Source organism: Panthera onca, chromosome F2, assembly GCF_046562875.1.
Source record: "Panthera onca isolate mPanOnc1 chromosome F2, mPanOnc1 haplotype 2, whole genome shotgun sequence".
NCBI lineage: Eukaryota > Metazoa > Chordata > Mammalia > Carnivora > Felidae > Panthera > Panthera onca.
In genome coordinates this window covers 70231012-70257940 of record NC_138356.1, presented here as the reverse complement: position 1 = coordinate 70257940, position 26929 = coordinate 70231012, and the positions used below count along the sequence as shown (strand labels likewise).

At 46.6% G+C, this 26929-nt stretch overlaps 1 long non-coding RNA gene and 1 other non-coding gene across 2 annotated transcripts; one reads left to right on the top strand and one right to left on the bottom strand.

Moving 5' to 3' along the window:
- Positions 1-5089: 5089 nt before the first annotated feature.
- LOC132664524 (uncharacterized) lies at positions 5090-24817 on the top strand. The gene is made up of 3 exons (XR_009603744.3): positions 5090-5695; positions 6497-6698; positions 19793-24817. It is a non-coding gene; the product is annotated as an uncharacterized LOC132664524 (long non-coding RNA).
- On the bottom strand, positions 17647-17753 carry LOC132664908 (U6 spliceosomal RNA). Its single transcript, XR_009603901.1, has one exon. It is a non-coding gene; the product is annotated as a U6 spliceosomal RNA (small nuclear RNA).
- Positions 24818-26929: the final 2112 nt, after the last annotated feature.

The window sequence follows — 26929 nt, the reverse complement described above, 5'->3', positions numbered from 1 at the left end:
AGCGATCGGATGTAAACAGTCAGAGCGCCTCATGAATTAACTGCGCGCGCCTACCATTTTCTTTTGCTCCCGCTCAAACCCGCTGCCTTTCTCCGCTGCTCCTCCGGCGCAGCGCGCGGCTGGACAAACCGCATACTTGTCTTGCGTGCTTAAATCATCGCAGGCGGAACAGCTGAGCCTTCAACACGGAACACACCGTGTACCCACCGCCACGCCATGCACGTCCCGGGTGGACGGGCGCCTCCCGAAGGCTGGGGAAAGGGCAGCGTTTGGAAAATAAATCCCGCGAAGACGAGGGAAGAAGGGGTATTTATGGGCGCGCGCTCCGAGGGTGTGGGGTGTTAGTGTCGACGGGCACAAATAATAAGAGGTGTAAGGAGGAAAAGGATGCCTGGAATCTGAAAATAACTCAGCAGCCCACTGCCACGTCTACTTGGGAGATTGCGTTATGAATAAACACCCATTGCATTTGTCGGGGGTGTTGTGCCTTATATGTGTACAGTTATCGATCGCGATTGGATACCTCCCACTCCGAATGAATCCCCCAATTTGCTGTCAAAGCAGCAGACACCCCCCCCCCAGCCCCCGCCCCGCCCACGCAGACCTACAGTGGGCTCGGCAGGAGCCGGCTTTTCCCCTAGGACGCGCTAATCCCTGAGATCTTTTCTGCGTGTTCCGGAACTGGGGTCTGGGCGGAGCGAGGTTGCGGGTGCGCGCGACTCGGGACCCTCCCTAGTCCTCTCCCCGCGGGTCTGCACCCGCAACACGCCCACCCCCCAACCCCCACGCCTCACTCTCCGAGTTCCCAATTCCGCAGCCAGCTTTCAGAAAAGAGGCAAATCCTCTTTGCGCCCCGTGGCGCCGGTTTGCACCAGTCTGGGGTTCCCATGTTTGGGGGAAATCAAAGGCGCCAGACGGGAGAATTTTGGGGAGGGGGGCGCAAGCCTCGGGAATAGAGTTCCCAGAAAGGGGAGAGGAGGCGAGCTTGAGTACCCTGCCCTGAGAGTTTGCAGAGACCCTGGTGAAGAAGACCGTTAACTCTTTCCTCCTCGGGCAAATCGGACACTTAACTTCCTTCATGGGTTTTCTTTCTCCTTGATTATTGGAATCGAGATCCTGCACACGCACACACACACACACACACACACACACACACACAAAGCATCGATTCTGATCAAAGTAGAGGAGTCAAATATTACTTCCGTGCCTTTTTAGTGGGTCTTAGGCCAATTAAAAATTGGCAAATTTCAAGCATTAATTTCCTAGTTCACTGACTCTAAATTTTTTTTAGCACCACAGTGAAAGTGCTTATGTATAATCCGCGTACATCTGTGAACATTTCTTGTACACATCAACCCAGAATGTTGCTGAATAGGACATGACTTATTCGCTTCCTAAATTAATCTATATTGAATATCTACCGCCAATTCCTTCGGGATTTGCTACTTTGCATTACACTAGGGCATTAAAAACAAAGGCAACTTCCCAACCGTGGTCCCTCATCCAAAAGCATTTTAAGTAAACTTTTCCTCCCCTCCTCCCCCCCCCCCCCATTCCAAACAGAAGAAAAATCGGGGAGAGGGGAGGAGGAGATCTTGCATAGCGTGTTTGTGTTTGAGGTAAATTATTACCCGTTGAGTTTGCAGCGCAGCTTTCAATTGTTAAATGAGTAGGAACTTCCTCCAAACGGAGCGCCCAGCGCAGTACGGCTTTAAGGGTTGCAAATTACTCCGGCCTCCGGGCCTTTGCCGCAAACTCGGAGACCGACCAATCCCTGGTCAAGGTTTTGCTGCAAAGCGTCTTTCCCCCGCCCCCTCCCCAAACTGCACCCGCGCTCGGGTTTGCGAAAGTAAACTAAGTGTGCCCTCTACTGGCAGCCGAGATCGCCGTGTCCGAATGCCAACCGAGGCAAGGAAGTGGGTGGGGGCAGGGGCGTCCGGAGCGCGGGGTTTCCTTCGGGGCAAAGGACGGGGCGGCTCCTGAAAAAGAATTTTCAGCCCCGTCCTTACCGACTCCCGGCGGATTGCATAGGAGAGGAAGGGAGGGGAATTGCTGGAAGGAAAAGTGGTTCAGAGGCAGCTCTTCAACCGCATAAGCAGTGGTGAAAACAAATCCATCACTACTTAGTGACAATGAGTAGCACCCTATGGAGAACCGAAGCTATTTGTTGAAAACGCGTACAGACACGAAAAAAATGTCCAACGAAACTCTGAAGTAGCGAAACCAGCTTCAGCCCGCACATCTTAGAAACCCATCATCTCCTAACCACCAAGTTTTCAACCAAGACATTGGATTTATGGGGGAAGGCGAGGCGCAGTGGAAGGGGAGGGGTATTTGGGTTTTTATTATATATATATTAAAAAACCCTTTTCTTTTTCTTCAAAAATAGGGCTGGTGAACACTAGCCAGATTTTTGATAGTGATGGGGGAGGGGCATTTGGGATTCCTCTGGAGAAAAGTATAAAAGAACATTTTGATAAAAAGTTTTCATCCGCAAACAACCGGGCAGCAAAGGTTGTAGCGAATGTGAAGGAAATTTACACTGTATGCTTCGTGTGGGTGAACATTTCAAGTAGTTTTTTTCTGACAGTGTCTGACCATCTAGGTATATCCTCAGGAAATTTGGCCACAGGAGATCCTTCCTGGAAGAGGCCTCTTAGGGTGGTTTCCCAGGAATCTGGCACTTTGGGCTTTGCTCTGCGGGAGGCTAACTGACTACACCCCACAGGACACACACAAACAAAAGCAACAAAACACAAAACCAACCATCCAACCCATCAGAGAACAACAGCAAAAGTAGGTTTAGCTGGAACTCAAGAGGGTAGTTTTCGAGAGCTGTTAAAGGTGGCAAATGTCCCTATCTTTTCTTTAATCAAAATATATTTATTATTGTTTTTCAGGAATGGAGTTTAGTAATTCATCACTTACATGTAACACCCAGTGTTCATCCCAAGGAGGGTCTTCCTTAGTGCCCCTCACCCCTTTAGCCCTTCTCCCCACGCGACACCCCACCAGCAACCCTCAGTTTGTTCTCTGCACTTAGGAATCTCTTATGGTTTGTCTCCCTCTCTCTTTTTATATTACTTCTGCTTCCCTTCCCTTATGTTCATCTGTTCTGTGTCTTAAATTCCACAGATGAGTGAAATCAGAATATGCCCTGTCTTCATGTATGACTACTGAACTCTGCCAGCCTCGTGTGGGACGGTCGAGGATGTGTGCACCCCAGGCAGATACGCGGCTTGTGGGTTCGGGACTCAACCTCACTCTCCCCCAGACTGGTGATACCACCTGGGGTGTTACTTTCAAGTAACAGCTTGGAGTTGTTTTGTGCCTCCAAACAAAGTAGGGGCCATCCCATTTTACAGCCAAGGAAATGGAAAAATCAGGTCTCAGCCAGGTTCAGGGACTTTACCATCTTTCAGTAATTAAGAACCACTTGATCTAGAGTAGACATTTGCTGGATTGAAAAGGGCTGGGGAGATTAAAGCAAATGGTATCTTTGGAGATGACCAAAGTGATTCATGCTCATTGTGAAAGAAAAATTGTAAAATAGAAAAATAAAGGAATAAGAGAACCAAAAGTTTGTAATCCTGATCACCCAGAGATAGCTGTTGGGGTTTATCTTTTTTTTTTTTTTTTTTTTTAACATGTATGGATTATTTTTGAGAGATAAAGCACGACCAGGGGAGAGTCAGAGAGATGCTCTGAGCTGTCAGCACAGAGTCCTATGTGGGGCTCAAACTCATGAACAGCGAGATCATGACCTGAGCTGAAGTCGGACCGTTAATTGACTGAGCCACCCAGCCACCCCTGTTGGGGTTTATCTTTTCAGGACACTTTTTAAGGGACAACTTTGGTCTTTCTACTTCCTTTCGTAAGTTAGGAGAAGGTGTCTATTGACCAGGCGTTCCTGGTTTGCTGGTCTAGGGACACTCTGAGGCCGTGTCTCTCCTTTTTTCGGGTGTTGCTAGGTTTCTAAGAAGAAGTAGGTCTCCAGATGGGCAGCTTTGTTATCACCCACAGGGTTGGGACTGCGGGGAAACAGTTCGGTAAGAGTGCCTCCTGGAAGAGAACACCGTGTCACTGCAGAGAACGTTCTTTCCTCCAGGATGGCACAAATAAGAACCATTTATTCTCACAATTGCATATTCTCACAATGACTTTGTGAGTGCCACTTTCATGGTTAGGAAAAAAGAAAGAGGGGCAGAAAGAATGAGCCGTTTGACCCAACTTTCTCCATCCTTTCCAGAGACATGAAAGGAGAGATTCAGAATGTGTGACTTGTAGAATATCACACCAGTCCCCACCTCCCTTCTTCTTTGAATATCTCTTCCCCCACCCCTCAAAAATTTTCCTACCGAGGGAGTTGATCTTTGACAGTTAAGAGAAGTGACTAATACAGACAGAAACGGGACCCCGCTGATCCAACCAGTTCCAATTTAGGAGTGAGACATAAAGCCCCTCAGGATGGCTGGGTTGTAATTTCCAAACCCCTTGAAGTCATGTGGGGCCTGTTGAGGAGGGAGGAGAGAGGGGAAAATGACAAATATATATCTCCAGCAGAAAGATCGTTTTGCAAGAAGGGCCATGAGGTTCAAACCCAAGCCGGCCAGGGACCGTTAAAGGAAGGGGGGAGTCTTACTGGCATTTTCCTGACAACCATGTAAGAGGAACTCAGGAAGGCTCTTCAGCAGACGAGTCAATGAAATCCAGCCAATCATTAATTCACAGGTATGGTAACAAAAAAGGCACTGAAGAAAGTCTCTGTGCTTTTTAAAAAAATGCATGTTTTTTTAAAATGTTGTCTCCCTCTCCCCACCTTTATATAAAGCAACTGAGAAAGAAAAACAAAATAGACGTTTTTAACTTCAAACCCTAGAGCCTACATTTCCTGTGTCGTGTTGAGTACATTTGGTTGCTCTCTTACGCACTGACTTCAGATCCTGGCGGAGGGTCCTGGGTTGGACCCAGTAAACCCTAGTCTCGTCTCCAGCTTGGCATTCTTTTACCCCTCAGTCCTCCGTGAGCCTGCCTCCTTTGTAGCTGCTGGAGGAGACAAATGGTTCCTTTGTTTCGTCTCTTCAAAGGCTCCGTTTATTGTTCTGTAAGTGCTAACTCCCAGCCAATCTCAGAAGTTTCCACACTTTGGCGCTCACTTGGCCTGTCTTTGCTATGGTCCTTTTGGGCGACATCTGTCCCCAGGATGGACCCTAGCGGGGTTGGAGGTGGAGGTGACTGCAAAGGAGACTCTCCCGGGGGAGATTTTTGCTGTTTAATCTCTGACCTTCCTCTGGAAGCCAGTGGGAATGGGAGCCTGCTCCTCTGGTGGGCTTGCAGAAGTCCCAGACCTAGGCTTCTGACTTTCTGTAGGTAGCTCACCTTTGTTCTTCGTTTTAGATTGTCTGTTCTTTCTGTAACTCCTTTCAAGTGGACTTGGTTACAGAAGAAGCTTTCTTTTTTCTTTCTTTTCATTTTTTCAACAATTTGATTTATTTTGAGAGAGAGAGATAGTGAGTGGGGGAAGGGCAGAGAAAGGGAGACAGAATCCCACGCAGGCTCCATGAGATGTCAACGCAGAGCCTGATGTGGGGCTCGAACTCACAAACCCGGAGATCATGACCTGAGCCGAAATCAAGAGTTGGAGGCTTAACCGACCGAGCCACCGGGGCACCCCACCGAAGGAGCTTTCTTGAAGGTACCTAGTGACCTCTGATCACCAAAGCCAATGACCTCTTTCCCATTTCCCTTCTTGACTTTGCTACTCTCTCTACAGGGGAACTGATGGCTTTTGGAAATGATTGCTCTTTTGAGTCTCATAAAATGATGGCTCTTAACTGGAGGTGATTTTGCCCCCCCCCCAAGGGGATCTTTGGCAAAGTCTGGTGACAGTCTGAGTTGTTACAAAGGGGTGGGGCTATGGCAGAATGTCCTGGGGTGCCCAGCACAGCCCCATAACGGAAAGGTGTTGGGCCGGTGGGTCAGGTTGGGAATACCTGGTGTAGCTCCACATTCTGCTGAGGTCATTCTCACCTCACCAGTTTGGTCCCCCCTCTCCCTCACTCTTCCTCCTACACGTAGCTACGTGTAACTGCTGGAATCATCTCGCAGTGGACTCCTAATTGTTCCTACTCTCACACCCCATTTATCTTTGCACACTGATTCATTCTCTTCTTCATTTGAAAGTCTTCCGTGGCTTCCAATGGTCGAGAATGAGTCTCCATTTCTTGGACTCGGCATTCTAGGCCCACCTGCAGCTGCTCTCCACCTTCTCTTACTCTTCTTTCCACCAAGCCTGCATGTCAGAGAGACAGGTGATTTATAGTCACTCTGAGTGACAAGCCAGCCTTCCCCTCAGCACTTTTGTTCAGATAGTTCCTCTAGTCTTACTGCCTCTTCTGGATTTATCTAAGAATTACCTTCCTTTCGGGACCCAGCGAAAGCCCTATTTTCTCTGTGGAGTCTCCCCTTGCTACCCAAGCCCATGACCATCTTACAGGATCATCAAAGTTTGGAGCTGGAAGCAGTGTTGGAGAACATCTAGTTAAGTGCTTTGGAAACACACATGTTTGCTCTCAGAGTGGGTTCAAGGGGATGCCTGGCTAATACGGACTCGCTGTGGCCTTTTCTAGCCATCAGAGAAGGGCATCCTCTTCTCCTCTACAAGACTGCAAATGTCACAAGTCGGCAGTCAAGTCTGGGTGAGTGATTAGTTAATCCTGTTACAGAGAACGGATGCATGTTCACACGCCCCTGGGTGAGAAATCTAACGGGTGGACTTTTCCAATTACTTTTTGGCTACGTAAGAATCTAGTATATGAGGAGATGCTGTGGAATCAGCTTGCCCCGGGGGCCCATTCTGTCATGACCACTTGCTAAATCTGGCGCGTCACATGACCTCCCTGAACCCTATTTTCCTCATCTGTAAAATCGGACTGCCGTCACTGTCGCACCTATCTTATTGAAGATGTTGTAAGAAGGAGATAATGAGATAGTGCATTTCATACAGAGCCTTGTGCCTGGCCCTCACTTCGTGAGTGTTAGCCGTTGTTGGTATGGATCCTTGATTTAGCAGAAAATTATTTATTGAGCTATTTTAAGTTTAATCTATCACTATTTCACGGTGCTCTACAGAGGATTGCGTAACATCTATATCCTCTGTCACTTCATCCAGCATGAAGAATGGTGGACTGATACAAGCTTGTCGTTGGACAGATGAAAAAGTGAGGTCTGGCATCACAAAGAGATGACCTAATGTTTGCTGACTAATTCCTAACCCACCCCTCTCCTGACTCCGACTGCTATGGGACTTACTATTCCAGGCATATGCCATTTTATAGACCTGTTCATCCAGAGAGAGAAAATGCTGGAAGCAGAATTATGTGTTGTTCCTAGTTAAGACAAACCAAGGCATTGTGTTAGAATTGCCGTCCTTTGACTGAATCCATGTGCCGTCCAGGGGCTGACCACCAGGGAGTGGTCCTGGAAGGTCCAGAGCACAAGGGACTACCTTGGTCCCTGGCTACACGAGGCTTGTGCTGAAATCGGCATCTGCCTTCATGCCCTGGTGAGCTGGCCTGGACACTGGAAAAACTTTTTCTTCAAAGCACAGATGAACGTCCAGATTTGGAAACTCTGACTTCTAGCCCACGTTTCTCCCTATCAGATTTTAGTTCATGGGTTGCTAACTCAGACGCTTACAGGGGCTGGCAGGGAATGTAAAAGGGGAATGCTATAGGGAGTGGTGGGGGGTCTGTACCAAACTGGAGAACGTTTGCCCATGCGGGCCCGGCAGCTGCTTCCAATTTCTCAGGTAGAGGTAGAAATTCGGGTTTTAAAATGGTGGCAACTAATTTTAAAAATTATATGTAGAAACAAAACATGTCGGTGAGAGAGATTCAGCTCTCGGGCTGCCAGTCTGAGGTCTCTGCTTTTAGGGAATCCAGCTGATGGGTACTCTTGCAGGAGATTTTCCTGATGATTTCCCCCTTCCCTTGAGAGTCTTGACTGGTCCCTCATTCTTTTGTGATAGGAAATCTAACAGTGTACTGCTTTGGTGGGTTTTCACATCTGACTCCTTGAGCAGAAGCTTCTGGGGTCGGGACAGATTGTGCCTTATTCACGTGTGCATCTGCCGAGGAAGTCAACACGTTGCACAACTCTGGGGCCGCCATTCACAGAGCATGTGGTCCTCAGGGTCTGCCTAGCACAGTGCCTGGTGCACGGTGGGCCCTGGGGCAAACAGAAAGAGCTTCCAAAGGAGGCATACCCAGCCCAGCCCAGTTTGTTTTGGAAGTGTGGATGACCGCTCGTCTTTCTTTTTTTAAAAAATTGATTTATTATTTATTTTGAGAGAGAGAGAGAGAGAGAACTGGCACGAGTGGGGGAGGGGGCAGAGAGCGAGGGAGAGGGAGAATTCCAAGCGGGCTCTGCACCGTCAGGGCAAAGCCCAACTAGGGGCTCAGTCTCGCGAATCATGAGATCAGGACCTGAGTCGAAACGAAAAGCTGGACACGCTTAACCCACTGTGCCCCCCCAGGTGCTCCCAGACCGGTTCTAATCAAAAGAGAGAGAGGAGCTTTGAGAATTCTTCCTTGCTTCGGCTCCCCTGATCTGTGGGTCTCGTTCACGTGTCCTTGATGACAGGGGAGATCCGAGATGCTTGGGGCGAGGGGGATGGAGACAGGAGCCGGTCCAGAGCCAGGCCAAGTAGATTGGACTCCCTGACCAAAAACCAGAAGCAATAAAATAAAAACCAAACTAGGGTTCATAACAGCTTTAAACACCACCGCTTGCAGGGCTCTTTCCTCATAAGTTTACAAACCCACCGAGGGGAAAATCCTCCCAGAATTGACGAGAGGAGGGAGGTGCCGGTGTGGGAATATGGCGCGATCGGTGCCAGGTCGGGAGAAGCTCACGACGTCAGAGTTTTCCCGTGGAAAGTGATGACCCTTTACAGGGTCATAAAATCAGTGTAATTCGTGGTGGTCGACATTTTTCACAGAAATGCACTAGCAGAGAACATATCAAAGCCATCGAAGACTATTGCTAAGTACGGTTTTATCCTCTCTCTGTGTTTCTGGGTCTCTCTGTCTCTGTCTCTCTCTCTCTGTGTCGACTTGGCCGTGGTGCAAACTGCATCATCTCTAACTGCGAGTGAACAGTGTCAGACAGCCACTGTAAGACGTCCTTAAATCTCCACAGTAGCCCTATGAAGTGTGTGGAGGAGTATTCCATTTTACAGATGGGAAGTGGGAGGTGTTTCAAAGACTTGCTCGGATCCACACAGCGAGTGGCAGAGACGGGATCCAGCGTCAAGTCCTTCTGATGCCACAGCCTCCCCCGTATCTGCTCTGCTATCACGTGCCGGCGGCCCTGGGACCAGGGGCTTGCTATTTCTCGGCGGCTGCTGCTGGTGCTGAGGGCAGGTTTCCTTTGGAAAATGCTGGAGGAGTCGAGGAGAGCACTTACCTCTCAGTGCCGCCCCTTCCCTGGTGCCTAGGGCCAGAGACATATGGGCGTCAAGGAGAACATTAGTGTTAGGACGATGAATACATATAAATGGACGAGTCCTTGCCCTCCAAAGAGCTTGGTAAAGAACACATTCTCTCTCTCTCTCTCTCTCTCTCTCTCTCTCTCTCTCTCTGCCTGGAAAGTTTTGTAAGGCAGCTTAGCAACATTTTCACTTGTGCAGTAGACTTGAGTTGGTGAGGCGACGAGGGCAGAGGAAGAGGCAGGGGTGGTGGACGGAGGAGAGAACCCAGCCTGGCGATCCTAGAACCCTGGCGGTCCTGCGGGTCAGGTGAAAATTCTGGCCCTGGGTTGGGATGCGGCGCCTTGGAAAAATTCCTTCGCCGGGATGAGCCTCCGTGTCTCCGGTCTCGGTAGAAAGTGGTGACAACGCTAACTGCCCCGTGGGGTTAAATGGGAGCACACGCCCTCAGAAACCATGGCTGCTTTGTGGTTAACTTAGCGGTGTCCTCGTCTGGGAGCTTCCAGCGTCTTCATTTTCTCTGACTGGAATGCGGTCCCCTACCTCAGGGGCTGATTCGAGGGTTCGGGGCGAGAATGCACGGTAGGTTCCAAGCCGTGTGCCTTAGCTGGCACGTTGGGGGACGTCCACCTGCCGTAGGTCTTATTACTGGGGGCGAAGCACGGGCCGGTGACTCTGCCCGTCACTTTCTGTTCGCACAGCCGGGTGGTCACTGCACCCAGCCTCCGGGCCGCGAGGTAAGGCGGACTCCTGTCTGTGCCCCTCAGTTCAAACGCACGGTCCAAACCCCATCAGTGCCTTTGGAAACCCTTGCTGCTGTCTGTGGGCCATCTTGGCATTATCACGGTCATTTTCGTCTCCGAGGGGAGGAGTGGGGGCAGGGCGTAGATGTTGGGAACTGGCCAGGGAACTTCACAGGCCCCACAAAGAATTTTTTTTTGTTTAAAGTGTTGATTTGGTAAGAGGCAGAGGGGAATTCCGTGGATAAATAATAATTTATGCAAGGGAGGCCATCTGCTTCCCTGTTGAAGCATGAGTGCATAATTGCAGGCTCATTTCCCTTCCCATTGCTTGCCCTTTACCTTTCAACCCCTTAAATAATTATATTGACACCTCCCCAGCTGACTGGGTTGGGGGGGGGGGAGAGGCGTGGGGTGCCCAGCTTGGATGCTGGCTATAGACGGTTTGCCATAAAACTGAAATAATTAATTTTAATGCATTAGAGGATTAAACACTAAATAAGAACATATTGAAGTTCTGGAGGGTATATCTGAATGTTGTGCTGGAAATTAATAAAAACTGGCTTCACTGGAGACATTCAATTGTAAATTAAATTTCGTCTTTGAACAAAGACTCTGTTATAGGGCTCTCTAATTAGATTAGGAATCAAAACCGGTGTTCCCCAAGCCCTCTCCACGCCACCCTGCGCTTACCCTGGCTTCTACGAGAATGTTTTGGGACTCTGGATTTATGTACGAATTCTTCTGTCTTTCCTTGCAGCTTGGGTGAATTCTGGCAGAGGCGGGGAGGGGTAAACCTGGTTTTGGGGGGGGTGGTGGTGAGGTGCAGGCTCAGGGGTCATTTTGGGAGTCGTGCTGAAGCGCTTCCAGCCGAGAGAGCAAAACGGCTTGAGGACCGACGCTTGCCTGCTGATATAGAGGCGCCCGGGGGGGCTCAGTTGGTTGGGCATCCGACTCTTGATTTTGGCGCAGGTCGTGATCTCTTTACAGTCGTGGAATCGGGCTCCGTGCTGAGCGTGGAACCTGCTTGGGATTCTGTCCCTTCCTCTCCCTCTGCCCCTCCTCTCCTCCACCTCAAAAAAAAGTCCACATTTTATCATTGTTTTGCTATGGTAAAGAACACTGATAGGAACATCTTGGGGCATACAACTTTTATCTACAGGATCATTTCCTTAGGGTAGAGTCTTAGAAGTAGAAATATCGAGTTGGATGTGTTTCTAAGGCCCTTGATATATATTGCTAAAGCACTTGCAGAAAGGTATCGAGGTGATTGAGACTGCCTTAAATATGTATGACAGTGTTAGCACTGGGTTTATTATCTTTCTAAAAAGTCCTTTGCTTTAATCTGCATTTTGTTGATTAACAGTGAGAACAAATCTAATAATTATATAAACAACGGAAGCACATCTTAATTGATATGCCAATTAAAAAAATAGATACGACATTATTGGTGTGTTTTCCTGAAGGAGCCCCCCCCCCCCCAAAAAAGACTGAATGAGAGCATTTGTTGGTGAGGATAAGAGAACGAAGTGGCCCGAACAGCCTCAATAAAACTGCTGATAGTGGGATTTGCAGATAAGGCAGAAGGACATATGGCTGGACCATTTCTCTGTAGCTTATTCTTTGTGCCTTATCAGCGTAGAGGCCTGCTCCCCTGCAAATGAGCTACACCTGGCAGTGCAATAAAAAGATGTGTGCGGAGCAGGTGGACAGAGGGAGCTGCGGGAGACAGCTCCCGGCGCTTAGGACAGGATTGAAGGTACAGAACGTTGTGACTGGAGAAGGCTTAGCCAACACCGGGAATTGACGTGTCTTTAAACATTTTAGTCTAGTTTCACTGCCCAGTGGAGTATTTTATTTTATTATTTTATTTTACTGTTTAAACTGTTAAAACACGTTTATTTATTTTTGGGAGAGAGAGCGCGGGCGCGCACGCGCGCACGCAGGTGGGGGAGGGGCAGAGCGAGAGGGGGAGAGAGAATCCCAAGCAGGCTCTGCACTGTTGGTGCAGAGCCTGATGTGGGGCTTGAACTCACGAACCCGTGAACCTGAGCAGACATCAAGGGTGGGGCGCTTAACCCGCTGAGCCACCCAGGGGAACCTGGAATATTTTATTTCCGCGCGAAGTCGGACCTTGTCTCCAGATGAGGTACGAGTGTGATCCCAGGGACACGCTCCAGGATGGAGAGATTTTCGTCCTGCGACTTTCCTCCGAGCACTCAGGTGTATCGATCCGAGTCCAGAGTGCCAACTGTCGCACGATGGAACCCACTCGCTCAGGTGTATTTATCATTCCGTCCTCACAGCAACCCAATCAGAAGGATATACCGTTCTTATTTACATCCTGCACAGGAGGTAACCGCAGCACGAGGAGGTTAAATAATGTGTCTGCAATCAGTGAGTAAACAGGAGAGCGGAGATTCAAACCGAGGCAGTCTGAAGAGGGCAGGAGAGAGACTTTGAAACTGGAGAGCACAGACTATGATTAGGCGGATAGTCACTGGGAAAATGCAGTCCATTAGGGTAGATGTCCTGACTTAAAAAAAAAAAAAAAAATCTGAATTTTCAGCGAAAATGATATTAGCCAACCTTGGCTTCCTGAAAGATATCAATGAAATCACGTGGGTGAATTGAGCACGAGACAGAGATGTCAGGGAGGGTCAGTAGAGCCTCTTGTAGCCATCTGAGGGTCGGAACCGGAAGAAATAAGTGGAACATTCCTATTCACAGTCCATTCACTTCCTACTCACGAAGCAGGAAGTGGACAGAGAACAGATGCCCTGAAGTTCAAGTCCTGCTGTCCACGCTCTTGCAATCCAAATGGCTCAAACACTCTGAGCCTCAGTCCCCTCATCTTTAAAATGGGCGTAATAATGGCACCAACCTCACCAGGTTCTTGGGAATAAATGAGACCATGCGCATAATCTGCTGCTTTTGTCTGGCACGTCACATGTGCTCAGCAAATACTCGCGGTTAATGGGCAGTTATTCTTGCTTTCAGGAAGGGTCTGGTTAGCCTCACCTGTGTACTCCCCTGGGTTAGTGGAAATGTCTTGGGTGACCCAGGAAAGGAATGAGACAGAGTCCTGAGGCCAAAGATTTTAGCTACCAATTCCCTCGCCTTGATAAGTGTTGATGGGTAAGAATTGTTGAGAGGCAGGACTTCATAACTTATCTAAATGTAAAGGTGGATCAGGACGAAGGGAGTGGACACAAGGTCCACTCAGAAAATAGACTCAGAAGCACCTAGAAGTAAGGCCTTTTTTGACATGGGTTGTGAGTTGTGTTCCTTTTATTTACTTATTTATTTTACACTTATTTATTTTTGGGAGACGGAGAACAAGCAGGGGAGGAACAGAGAGATGGAAGAGACGCAGAATCCGAAGCAGGCTCCAGGCTCCGAGCTGTCAGCACAGAGCCGGATGCGGGGCTTGAACTCACGGACGGTGAGATCATGACCTGAGCCGAAGTCGGACGCTTAACCGACTGAGCCACCCAGGCGCCCCGAGTTGTGTTCCTTTTAGCTGACCAGGATGAGCAAAAGAAAACAAAAGGGGAAAATGTAGCACTTCTCCGTTACTTAGGATCAAAATAGGAGTCTCTGGAATGCTGGGCTGGCTCAGTTGGTAGAGTGTGTGACTCTTGGCCCTGGGGTTGTAAGTTTGAGCTCCACTTTGTGGGTGGAGCTTAAAAAAAAAATGAAACCTTTAAAACAAAAACAAAACACAGATCTCTGATATGGAAAGCAACATTCAGCCCTTGCCTCTGGAAAATCAACTAAATCTAAGTTGAATGAGTTAGAAAGAATTCTGGCCATAAAACAAGGTGCTTGAATCCACAGATCACCTTTTGTGAATAAATCATCTAAATATTACATCAGAGCTCGAACAAAAGTTCTGTGTCTCTAAAGTGACACTTTTTTTTTTTTTTAAGAGAGAGAGAGAGAGAGAAAGAGAGAAAGAGAACCTGAGCAGGAGAGGGGCAAAGGTGGGGGGAAGAGAGAGAATCTTAAGCAGGGTCCATGATGTGGGGCTCGATCCCACGACCCTGGGATCATGACCTAAACTGAAATCAAGAGTCAGACACTGAACCGATTTAGCCACCCAGTCGTCCTCACTCTATTATTAAAAAAAAAAAAAAAGGAACAGAGTGAAAGGAGACCACGGAGACAATCAGAATCCTTTTAAACTCCAAATAAGGCACTTAACTGAGTAACATTTTAAAAAAACCAAACACTGGGCTTTGGAACTAGACTCATCATATAAACAGCTATCATTCATGCAGCATGTGCCATGTTCTAAATTCTACATCTAAAGCTTGATGCACCATGATTTCATTTTATTAACATTTTTTTAAAAATTAAAAAATATTTTTTAATGTTTATTTATTTTTGAGAGAGAGAGAGAGAGAGAGAGACAGAGCGCAAGAGGGGGAGGGGCAGAGAGAGAAGGAGACACAGAATCCAAAGCAGGCTCCAGGCTCTGAGCCTGATGTGGGTCTCGAACTGAAATGATGACCTGAGCTGAAGTCGGATGCTTCACCAATTGAGCTACCCAGACACCCCTTATTAACATTTTTTTTATTAAAAAAATATTTTTAAAGAATTTATTTTTTTAGAGCAATTTAATGTTCACAGCATAATTGAGGAGATGGTATTTCCCATATATTCCCTGCCCCACACATGCACAGCCTCCCCCTATTATCTACAACACTCACTGGATGGTCCACTTTCCACCGAAGATGAACCCACATTGACACATTATGATCCACTGAAGTTCAGTTTACCTGAGAGTTCACTCTTGGCATTATAGTTTCTAGGGTTTGGACAAATTTATAGTGACATGTATTCATCATTATGGTATCATCCATTTTTTTTTTTAATGCCCTAAACATTCTGTTCAATCTATTCATCCTTCTCTCACCCCCTACCCCTGTCCAGAACCACTGATATTTTTACTGTCTGCACAGTTTTGTTTTTCCCAGAATGGCAAAGAGTTGAAATCACACAGCATGTAGCCTTTTCAAATTGGTTTCTTTCACTTAGTAACATGCACGGAAGGTTTCTTAATGTCTTTTCATGCCTTGATAGCTCATTTCGTTTCAGCCCTGAGTAATATTCCATTGTGTGGATGTCCCATGCTATCTACCCACTTACTTACAGGACATCTTGGTTGCTTCCAAGTTTTGGCAACTATGAATAAAGCTGCTATAAAAATCTCTGTGTAGGTTTTTGTGTGGACACAAAAGTTTTCAGTTGTTTTGGATAAATATCAAGGAGCCTGATTACTATTGTTTCGTTTCAAGTTTTCCAGCAGCCCTTGTGGTATGATCATCCTCATCCACATTTTACAGATGAGAAAACTAGGCTGAGAGAGTCATGATTTACCTAAAGACACACGGTCAGACTAGACCAGACGGAGTCCTTGTTGCTGATGTGATGCACTAGGAGTCAGAAGGCGGTCTTGCTCCCAGTTTTGCCCAGACACCTGGATACCCTCAATCTGCTAACTCAGCCTCTCCTCTGTAAAACAATGATTTGTGTTCCATTGCTTTACAGTGTCCTCGTCAAATGCAATCCTGGGCAGAAAACCACTTTGGATTTCTCGGGTTTCCAGTTAGCGCTGGGGACAAGTCACCGTGTCTCTGGGCTTCACGGTCACATCTGCTCAGTGAAAGCTTTGGACTCCTCTCCGGTTCTGGAAGTGTAGGATTTTGCATCTTCACACCTCTCTTGGTGCCTCAGTGGTGATTTGGAGACCCTGGCTCTCAGGTGGAGGGATGGGAAGCTGGGAATGCTTCTAGTTGAGCCTTGGGGTTGAATAACGGTAATTTTGAAGTCTCATTATCTTACTCCCTGATGTTTCGCTTCTAAACAACTGTAGTTCTTGAGGGCGGGTGTTGGGATAGCAGTGTTGGAAGTAGTTCCACTGGGGAAGGTGAAGGGTATGCGGGGTCTTTAATTCAGAATCGTGGTGACCAGATGCTGCTCAGAGTTGGTCTCCAGGGTGCCCCAGCCTCAAGCAAGGACCATACGGTGTTTGGAATTGAGCGTGATATTAAGTGGGGGCTGGGTGTTGGAGGAGAACATAGCAAGGGGTAGGGATAATACCCTGCAGTTGCCAGCTTGGTTGTAATCTCCATGCTCTCACCCCACAGCTCTGTGACCCCAAGCTCTCCACGCCTGGCTTTCCATAAAGCAAGGATGGTAACACCCTCCTTACTGGTGTCTTAAGAAAGAAAAGACGTGGGAAGCCCCGTCTGGTGCCTAGTGTGCCGCTGTCCAGCTCACACTCTACAGAGGATGGTCTGGTCCTTGAAGGGGCGGGAAGCTGCCCTGGTTGTGCTTTCTAACAGAGCTGTGACGCGTCACAGAGGATGGCATGAGGATGACACCTTCGTGTTTTTGTTCTCCTGCAGTGAGGTGTGGGCTGGGCAGTGGGAAGGGGGGAGCCAGGCACTGCCTTACATAAGTCCTACCCTTATAAAAATGCTCTAATGTGGTTACTCTTCTTCCCACTGATACAAGAAGACATTGAGGGGCTGGCCTTATGACCAGCTTTGGCCATCACAGCGAGATAGAGTTGTTGGCCTGCCGTTTCCAAGTCCAGGTCTCGAGGAGCTTTGTGTACTTTTCCTGCTCTTTCTTAGAAACCTGCCAGTTGCCACGAAGACAAACAAGCTGGAATGCTGGAGGGTGGGATACGAGATGGGGTAGATTCAAGGTGGCCCTGCCCCAAGCCAGCCATGTCCTAGAGGCAGAACTGTCTCATTGAGCTACAGCTGAATGCGGATGCACAAGTGAGCCCAGCCCAGACTAGAACCACCCAGCAGAGCCCCACCCAAACCTCCTACCCCACACAGTTGTGGGCTAAATGAATGGCACTCCTTTTTTTTTTTTTGGGGGGGGTGATAGTTTCAAGTTTATGGAAGGGTTGGAAAGATAATATGTCCACCACCCAGTTTCAATTCCCCCCAGTGTTATCATCTTACACTACTGTGGTACAAGTCTCTTTGTCAAAAGTAACAAACCAGCAATGGTAATGCTACTATGAACTAACCTGAAGGCAGTATTTGGAATAACGCCATTTTTCTATTCCAGGATCCAATCCAAGACGCCAAATGCAAAGACTAAGTCTTTCCTTAGTCTCCTCTGACCTGTGAGAGCTTCTCAGTCTTCCTTGTTTTCCTGACTTTGACAGCTGTAGGTTTGCTGGTTAGGAATTCTGTAGAATGTCCTTCCACTTGGGTTTGCCTGATTTTTTTTTTTTTTTTCTTTTCATGAGTAGACTGGAGTTCTCAGGTTTGGGAAAAAATACCACAGATGTGAAGTAAAATGTCCTTCTCATCACATTATACCAGGGGGAACGTGAGATCCACTTGACATCATTCGGTGATGTTAACTTTGACACTTTTTAAAAAAAGTATGGGACACTTCATGAATTGGCCTGCCATCCTTGCACAGGGGCCATGCTAGTCTTCTCTGTATCGTTCCAGTTTTAGTATATGTGCTGCTGAAGCGAGCACCGCTTTGACACTTAATTAGAACAGTGTTTTCCAGGTTTCTCCCCTGTAAAGTTACTCTTTTTCTAAAGCATCTGCATTTTGGAGTGGTTTGTTTTGCAGCAGTTGATAGCTGTTACATACTGCTTCCTCACTGCATTCATGCCTCTCTGAATTTGGTTTTTCCAAGTTATTTCCCGGACTGTTTTCTGACTTTAGTCTTTTGGTCGACAATCCGTTGTCACGTTGCCTTGGACGTCGATCGTGCCGAAGCAAAGTTGTAATTTCGCTTTCGAAGTTCTAAGAATCGTTCTGGGTTCTGGTCAAATGCTGCTGCCTTTGTAAACCTTCCGTGGCTCACTCTGTAAACCCTTCTAGTATTAATTCACTCATTCGTTTATTTTGTGGAGCACTGTCTACATGCCAGTGTCTCTTCTAGGCTTTGGGCCCCAGCCATGCACCAGACAATTCTCAGGAAACTCGCCAGGAGGGAGCTACACAATTAACCCAGAAGTCAAATACTTTAAAGAGAAGTGTGTAACTTTGGTTTTCTCTGATATGCATGTTCTCATGTTGGAGGCATTGAATTGTAATCTTCCTGTGCATCTCAGCTAATCAATCAGTTGATAACCAGTTCAGTAAATATTTAGTGTGCATGTACCATGAACCAGGAATTGTGATAGGTGTCTACAATGGAATATGTCATGTTGCTCTTAGAGTCACAGAACGCAGGCATTGTCTTATCCAATTCTACTGTTTTTATTTTATTTTGTTTTGTTTTGTTTAATTTAAAATTTAAAATTTTATTTTAAGTAAACTCTACACCACATGTGGGGCTCAAACTCATGACCCCAAGATCAAGGGTTGCATGCTTTATTGACTGAGCAGGCTAGGAGTCCCCAGTTCATTCTGTTGTTAAACTATGAAACAAGAACAACAGAGGGATGGCTTCCTGGGCAGATTGGGGGCTCCAATCCAGGACCAAGAAGTTCTAGCATGGAGTTGTGTCTGACTGCTCTCTTGGCTAACATAAAAGAAATGGCTGGCAGATCTCAAAGGTGAGAGCAAATTCACTATCGCAGAGTTGGGAACAGGAGGTTGGGATGTCATTTACCCAGAAACTGATCTTCCTCCAGGGTCAGAATATGAGACCAATTCATCTCCCCAGAATTGAGACTGCCCTGGAGTGAAAGCAGTACTCATCGAACTTGCCCCTTTGACTGAAGATCAGTCATCTTATCCATGTGTTTGTTGTCTGTTTTCCCTACTGGGATATAAACTTCACAGAGACTTGTCTGTCCTTTTTACTTCTATATTAATCACATAAATCAGAGCCTGATATTTAGTAGGCATAAATACCCATGGCACAATTGAGTGAATAATGATTAAAAAAAATTTTTTTTTGAGAGAGGGCACAAGCGAGCGAGGAGCAAAGAGAAAGAGAGGGAGAAACAGAGAGAGAAGTGGGGCCCCAGCTCACCTGATGAGGTATTCGAACTCAGGAACTGTGAGATCATGACCTGAGCCAAAGTCAGATGCTTCACTGACTGAGCCACACAGACAGCTGAGTGAATATTGATTCATGAAGGGCCATGGGGCCATGGTCAGTGACTTATATCATAGGAAAACTTGACTGTGTCCTCTTGTCCAAAATCTTATCCTTCCATGGCTCCCCATAGCTGGTAAAATAAGCCCAATACTTCAACATTTATTGGCAAGAGCTCTTTGAATTGTAAACAATAGAAACTAATATCAAATGAGCCCAATCAAACAATATACCACATATTTTATTTTATTTTTTATTTTAGAGAGAGTGAGAGAGTGCTTGTGAGCATGGGAGAGGGGGCAGAGGGAGAGAGAAAGAGAATCCTAAGCAGGCTTCACGCTCAGCTTGGAACCTGATGCAGGGCTTGATCCCATGACTCTGGGATCATGACCTGAGCCAAAATCAAGAGTTGGACACAACCAACTGAACCCCCCAGGTGCCCTTACAGCACATTTTAAGAAGCAACAACATTTATTGCTTACCCAACTGTATTTTTTGTTTTTTGTTTTTTATTTAGGTACAATTGGATCAAGGAGTTCGGTTGACACATCAAAATTGACACCTCTTCCTCTTAGATCAATTGTTTTCCCTGTTGGCTTCACTCTCAGGCAGACTCTCCCCATGTAGCAGTTCTTGGTTACATGAACGAAAACATCCCCTTCTTTTCCTTAAGCCAGTTTGAGTTGGGTTTCTGTCACTTTAAATAAAGAAAACGTCTTGACTAATACTCTCTCAACTCTTCAGAGCATGGCATGGTGTTGATAAATGGAATGAATAAAGAAATGGGACCTGAGGATGGAGACACTGAGTCTCATGATACTTCAAGCCTCTCTTGCTGATTGTCCCCCAGGAAGCTTGAGTTCAGTGACTTTTTTTTTTTTTTTTTTACATGTATTTATTTTGAGAGAGAGAGCAGGAGAAAGAGAGCAAGCCAGGGAGGGCAGAGAGCGTGAGGGAAAGAAAGAATCCCAGCCAAGGTCTGCGCTATCAGCGGAGACCCGGACATGGGGCTCTGTTTCATGAACTGTGAGATCATGGCCTGAGCCGAGATCAAGAGTTGGATGCTTGACCGACTGAGCCACCCAGGAGCCCCGAGTTCACTGACTTTTTAACAAAAGCTCGCCTTCCTTAGGCAAATGTCGCTGAACAGTGTAGGTTCATCTGAGGGTTCTTCCTGGGGGAATCAAGATCCTGTGAGAATCCAATGTGTCTTATGTTAAACCACTGAAATTTCAAGGTTTCTTTATTACCGCGTGTTATTGGTTACTTACATGTTAAACATTCAGTTTGTTTTACAGTTGCTGAATTTAGAACATCCCTTTCATCTGAAGATAACTAGTCATGATGGGTTGAAAAGGTAGGTGTTTCCAGCTCCTCTCAAAGTGGAGGTGGCAGGGCTCACTCCATATCCTTAACTCTGTACAATGACGGCTGTGACAGTGACCTCCAGATTTCTCAGGATATCCAGAGCTTCCAGAGATCGCCATCATCACTCAGCTTTTAGATGCTGCTACTTGGCTGCGCAAAGCATCCTGCCATTGACCTGTTGCTGCTTCCGTTAGACCTGTCAGGGAATTCCGTTGTGTTCTTTTTTTGTTTTTACAGAGCTACTCAAAATTCAAGTATGATGCAAAAGAAAGGTGAGACATGTCGCAGAGGTCATTAGTGCACACGATGTCCAGGGGTTTCCGTTGTGTCCCAGCTCCCCTTGCAGGAAGGTTGGGACCCGTGATTGATTCTGGCCAATGGACTGTGAGAAGCAGGGGTCTGTGTGACTTCCACGTCCAGGCAATTAAAAGCATTGTGCCTCCCTTTTTTTCTTTCTTGTGGGGGGTGATCATGGAATCTTTATCAACATAGGGAAACCGCAGTAGGGAAGAAGCTTGGGTCTTGGAGTGACCAAAGAGAGCTTCAAAGAATTGCTTGACACGTGGTGGCCGTTGAGTAAGAATCAAACGTTTCCTGTGTGAAGTCACTGGGATTTCAGGGTTCATTTATTACTGCAGCAAATTTAGCCTATCCTGACTAATAAAACATGCATTCCTCCTCCAGTAGACTTGTAGGGTGGTTGCTGACCGAGGTGTATTTAAATAAGATTGCCTTGTCATATATATTTATCCACCTTCCAATTTTTGGTGTTTAGGCTTTGCCTTGAAATTCCTTTGAAGCAACAGACTTGGCTCGAATCCCAGCTCCGCTACTGATTTGCCGGTGACCCTGGGCAAGTTGTTTTACATCTCTGAACCTCAGTTGCTTCATCAATAAAACATTGAAAATGGTTGGACTTTTGGGAGGTCCATCACTTACTGCCTGTATAACTTTTAGCAAGCTACTTCTCTTTCCCAGTTTCAGTGGCCCCATCGGTAGGAAAGAGGTAATAATGTTCCGCGTCCATCACAGTTGTCCTAAGGAGTGAAGCGGAGAATGTAAGGGCCCAGTGCAAGTATTTAGTGAACTTTAATCTCTCCCTGTCTTTTTTATCCATTGAGATCCTTTGGTTTTTCCTATCACTCTGCTTTATCCATTTCTTTCTTTTCTCGCCCCTTTCCTAATCCTTACTCGGATATAGAATTGCTTCCTTTATGGAGAAAACGTGGACTCTTTCGTGGTTGCTCTGGTGTCGCTGAGAAAGAGTAAACTTTCTAAAATAGCATGGAGCAGATTTATGTGTGTATCTGTATGTTCCAACTATTTACACCCTAGTGTGGAAAGGAGTTGGCAGCTGGAGGTAGAGGGCAAAGTTGAGTCCACACCTGAAGAACATACTTAAACACACTGATAAAGACCGGTGCACCTAATCATTTGTCTTGAAGGAAACCGAAACAGTCACACTGATAAACAGACTAACTGAGAACCATTAAAATCTCAGTCACTTATCAGAATCCAAACAAGGACAACTTCAGTGGGTTTGAAGGTGAGAAGTCACTTAAGCAGAAACTCAAGACGGCAGGATTCCTTGAGAACAGGACATTTATAACAAGGTTGCACCCTGTGCTACTCTGACGTGCTACTCTGATGGGAATGTATAAAGCAAAGAGTTTGGGGCAAGGGTCGTCTGTGTGCAGGTGGGGGTGGGGCAAGAATGACACAAAACAGGAGAGCCTGAGTGGCTTAGTTGGTTATGAGTCCCACTTCAGCTCAGGTCATAGGTCATGATCTTGTAGTTTGTGAGTTCGAGCCCCGTGTCAGTCTCCACACTGGCAGTGTGGAGCCCGCTTGAGGTTCTCTCTCTCTCAAAATAAATAAATAAACTTAAAAAAGAATGACATGAAACAACCCCAGATAGGGATAAATTGAGTTTATGTGCAGACTCTTTCTTTTCTTTCCTTTTTCATTACTTCTGTTTGAACTTTGTGGTTTTCCTTGGAGAGATTGGCGCCCAGAAGGAAGGGTAGAAAGAACCAATTGACTGTTCTCAAAACAAAACAAAACCCAACAAAGGCTCTTTCTTTCTCAAGGACTGTTCCCATGGAAAGTAAAAAGTGAGCCCACTTGGAATTACCTGACTGCAAAACAATGCCACTTTTATTGAAGGGAGTTAGTTTTTCACTCACCCAATTTAAATATGGCTCCATAGAACTGCCCAAATCTTCAGAAAGGATATGGTCCTCAGACTAGAGACCACGGCTGAGAAATCTAAGGCTGAAAGAAACCTTTTTTTTTTTTTGAGTGAACCAAAAATAGGGGTTTAGAAAGGGGTCGCTCTTCTCAAATTATGTTCATAGCAAGATATGTTGTCAGATACCACTGGTGAGAAATGAGACCTTGTCCAACAGCCTTTTCTCCTGTCTTCTGGAACGGGGTATTTGCTTTGGTTCTCAGAATATTTTGAACCAGTCCAGCAATTGTTCTTAAAAGCACATTTAGGTTTGTTTTGTGCAGCGTGTATTTAATAAAACACATTTGTGTTGAAACGAACACGTTTGCCAGCTTTCCCTCTGAAAAATGTGCACATCACCTTTGGAGTCGTAACACTGTGGCCCCATGGAAAAGAATTCTGTCCCATCTGAGTAAGGAGAGCAAGGGATTTTTTTTTTCTCTCTAATTCAAGGTGAGTATGAGGAGTCTGTTAAACTTGTTCTGAGTTCCGTATCTCAAGAGTCCCCAGAACATGATCACTCAAGAGGGGCACTCCAGGAGTATCCCGTAGAGCTTCTGGAAAATACAAAGGTTTGTGCAGGGAGCCTTGAAGCTAGGGTTAACAAAGCTGCAGGCGGGCTTGTCCCCTCCCTGAGAAGTCATACCATCTCTGGTTTTCACTCAGGTCTCTTTGGTGACAGTAGTGTGATAAGTCTTAGTGTGGATTTTGACTATGGTGCATAGTAAGTAGTATTTTTTGTTAAGACAAAAGAAATAACTAGTATTTGAAGAAACCCAGCTCATTGCTAAGAAGATTCAAATAGACAATAGGTTCTTTGGGGACAAAAAGTATGTCTTGTTCACCATTCTATCTTCTGTACCAAGCCCCGCAGTGTTCAGTTAATGACGGTTGAAGAAATGGGGGTCAGATACCATCTATCCTAAACGCTGTGTTAGACAGATCCACTCAGCATGAAGAGGGATGCAGACTGCGGGGTAGTTTTTCCTTCTCTGTTGCCTCAAGATGAACACAAAGGATATTTTTATTTTGAAAGAATTTTATCAATCATCCCTGTGGGGAAATGGGCAGGAGAAATACCCAGCATGGGTGTTGACACACTTTTGAGACATTTTGCAGCCATGATCTCTGCACATGGGTTTGGATTCCTTCATGCAGAGAATTCAGTCCCACTTGGCTTCTCTCACCTCCGAGGCCAGCCAAGCTGGTTGCTGTATGGTTTGCGTTTCTCAAGAGCTCCAGGCTGACATCCATTCATTTGTCTCCTGCCCTGTATGTCGCCTCACATAGCACAATGGTATTCATCTGTAAGTCTCCCATTTATGCAGAAAATATGGGCTCTTGGTGTATACACCAAGGAAAATGTGCATCAGTGGTGGCACATAGAGCGGGACATAGTTTTCAGCCCTCGAGACACTCAGAAACTAAACGGGAAAAAGACACATGTAGAAACTACTATAATACAAAATGGCAAGTGCCAGGAAGGGGGTTAGAACCAGCGTGCTGGCTGGCCCGAGGGTGTTGGCGATTCTTTCCTGGTTGTGGTGCTTTTGTGACGGGTGGAGGGACATCGCAACAAAGTGCCAATGAAAAGATGTGGAGAACGGTATTCAGTGCGTGGACCCTGTGTGTCCGAGATCTCCGGAGAGCCCTAAGAGTGAGTGTTCATCTGGCTTCAGAACCAGGAATAACTCTGCTTTTTCCTGAGAAGTGGCTCATTTTTGCCTTGACTGGGACAGGAACAGGGGCCCTTTTCCATCTCAGCTGCTGTTGAGTTTGGGCCCCACGTTGTAGCTCACGGTAGCAACTGTCAGTAACTCAAGGTGTGCAGAGCACTACAGACAGATTCTAGGGGATGTTGTAATTTCCTATCCCTTAAAAAATGTCTATCTTTCCTCCTGATTGCCACTTAAGTTGTGTCACTTTTGCTCTAATTTTTAAATTTCCATGAATACTTCTGGTATAAGGCAGGAAAAAAAAAAAAAAGATTGACATGATGGTAATAACAAACTGCCCCCAATCTCAGGAGGAGACAGAAGAAGGTGAGTCTGATGGTGGAGGAGGGGGTTTTAGGCAAAAAGAACTGTAGATAAGAGAGCAGAAAGTTATGAAATGGACGTGGGTTCTGGCTCCATTTCAGTGCATAAAGGGGATTTATATAACAACACATTTCTTCCTCCTTCACATGGTCTTCTTCTACCCAAGCGCATTCTGGATATTTCTTTTCTTCTTCTTTTTAAAAAATTTTTATGTTTATTTTTGAAAGAGAGAGAGAGAGACAGAGTGTGAGCAGGGGAAGGGCACACAGAGAGGGAGACACAGAATCCGAAGCAGTCGCCAGCTCTGAGCTGTCAGCACAGAGCCCGACGCGGGGCTTGACCCCACGAACTGTGTGATCGTGACCTGAGCCAAAGTTGGATGCTCAGCTGACTGAGCTACCCAGACACCCTTGGATATTTCTAATGTATTCTGTTGGGTTGAGCAAACGAGACCTGTGGGAGGTAATCATAAAGGAGCTGTATTTGGTCGGCCACCCCTTCCCATTTAAGTCCACTCCGGGCGCCAGTCAATTCTCCTGGCCCTGGAAGAAAACATAGGTCATAGGACTGTTCTGGTCCCTCTTCATTTTATCAGCAAACAGCATCTCAATGGAGGAATGAAGACGTCTCGCCCAATACCATTCTAAATGGACTAAGTCTGAGGTTTTTGTCTTTCTTTGGCTTAGGAGTGAGGTCTGCAGGTAGGGACAGGGTAGGGTTGGCTCCTTCTGTCCTTTGTTGGTTCTTCCCTTCCCACCTTGCCCCGCATCTCGGGCTTCTGCGCCTCCAGAGCAGAGTTCAGGGAAGAAGGGAGAGGAGCGATACTGGCCTGAACACTGCACGGCCGTGTGAGCCCTCTCCTGTGCTCTCAGCCCAACCTTTCACTTCATCTCTTGCTTTGGCAACCAATTCAACTCCTTAGTCTTTGCTTTCTGCCCCAGGGCTTCCTTGCTGTCACTGTACAGGATGCGAGGGAGACCCTTCTGCTTCTCTGATGTATGGGCAGGGGATGATGACCTCCTTGGGCAACAGTTGATCATTGGAGGTGGCAACTGGATTCCCATATCTCAGAAGGTTGATCCTGAGGAGCATCCTCCAAAGCCCCTAGAAGGTCCCCAGTGAGACAGAGCTTTAGTCATCGACAGAAAAATGAGTTCAATATCATGCATTGTGGGACAGCTTTTCTCCCTGCTCTGCTGGACAGTTCCTGGACTCCCCTTCCTGTGTCTGGTGGCCATTTTCCAAAACAGACTATGTTCATGGAAGTCTTTGTCTTAAGCTATGTCCTTTGCAGGAAGAGAAATCTAGTAATTAGATACCTTTTCACGTTTCTCAAAGGTTTAGAGCTAACTCTTTTGTATGTGCTTTCCTGGGGTTCTTCAGGAATCCTGTTACTGGGAATGTCTCACCTGCACTTCCTGGACAGGGAATTGCATCTTTATTTCTATGGATGGTTGACTGTCTTCTTCCTTTGCCTCTACCCAGGACTGGCTACATAATTCATGGGCCCCATTGCAAAATAAAAATGTTGGGCTCCTTGTGCAAAAAATAGTAAGAATTTCAAGATGACTGTAGCAGAGCCTTAAACCCAAGTGCAGGGCACTTTGGGGGGCAAGGCACGGCCTGACTGAATGAAGGCGGACCTGCTTCTGGCCTGTTATATTCACCATGCTTCCAACCTGAGATGATGCCACAGCAGGGCTCTTTCACAGAGAGGCGACATCTGGTCCATGGGAAACCCACATCCTCTGCCCCACACTTGCTGACTTCACTGCTTTGGTGAACCTTTTCCCCCTTAGATTTCTCAGTGTAAGTCACATGCAGTGTGCTGAATAAGTTAATCTAACCAGTCTTCAAGATGGCTCTCGATGATCCTAGCATCTTGAGGTTGGTGCCCTCCCATACAGAATTAGGGCTGACCTGTGTGACCAATAGAATATTGTAGAAGTGACAGTTTGTGACTTCTGACTGTAGGTTGTAAAGGACACAAAAGCTTTGGCTTTGATCTCTTGATTTT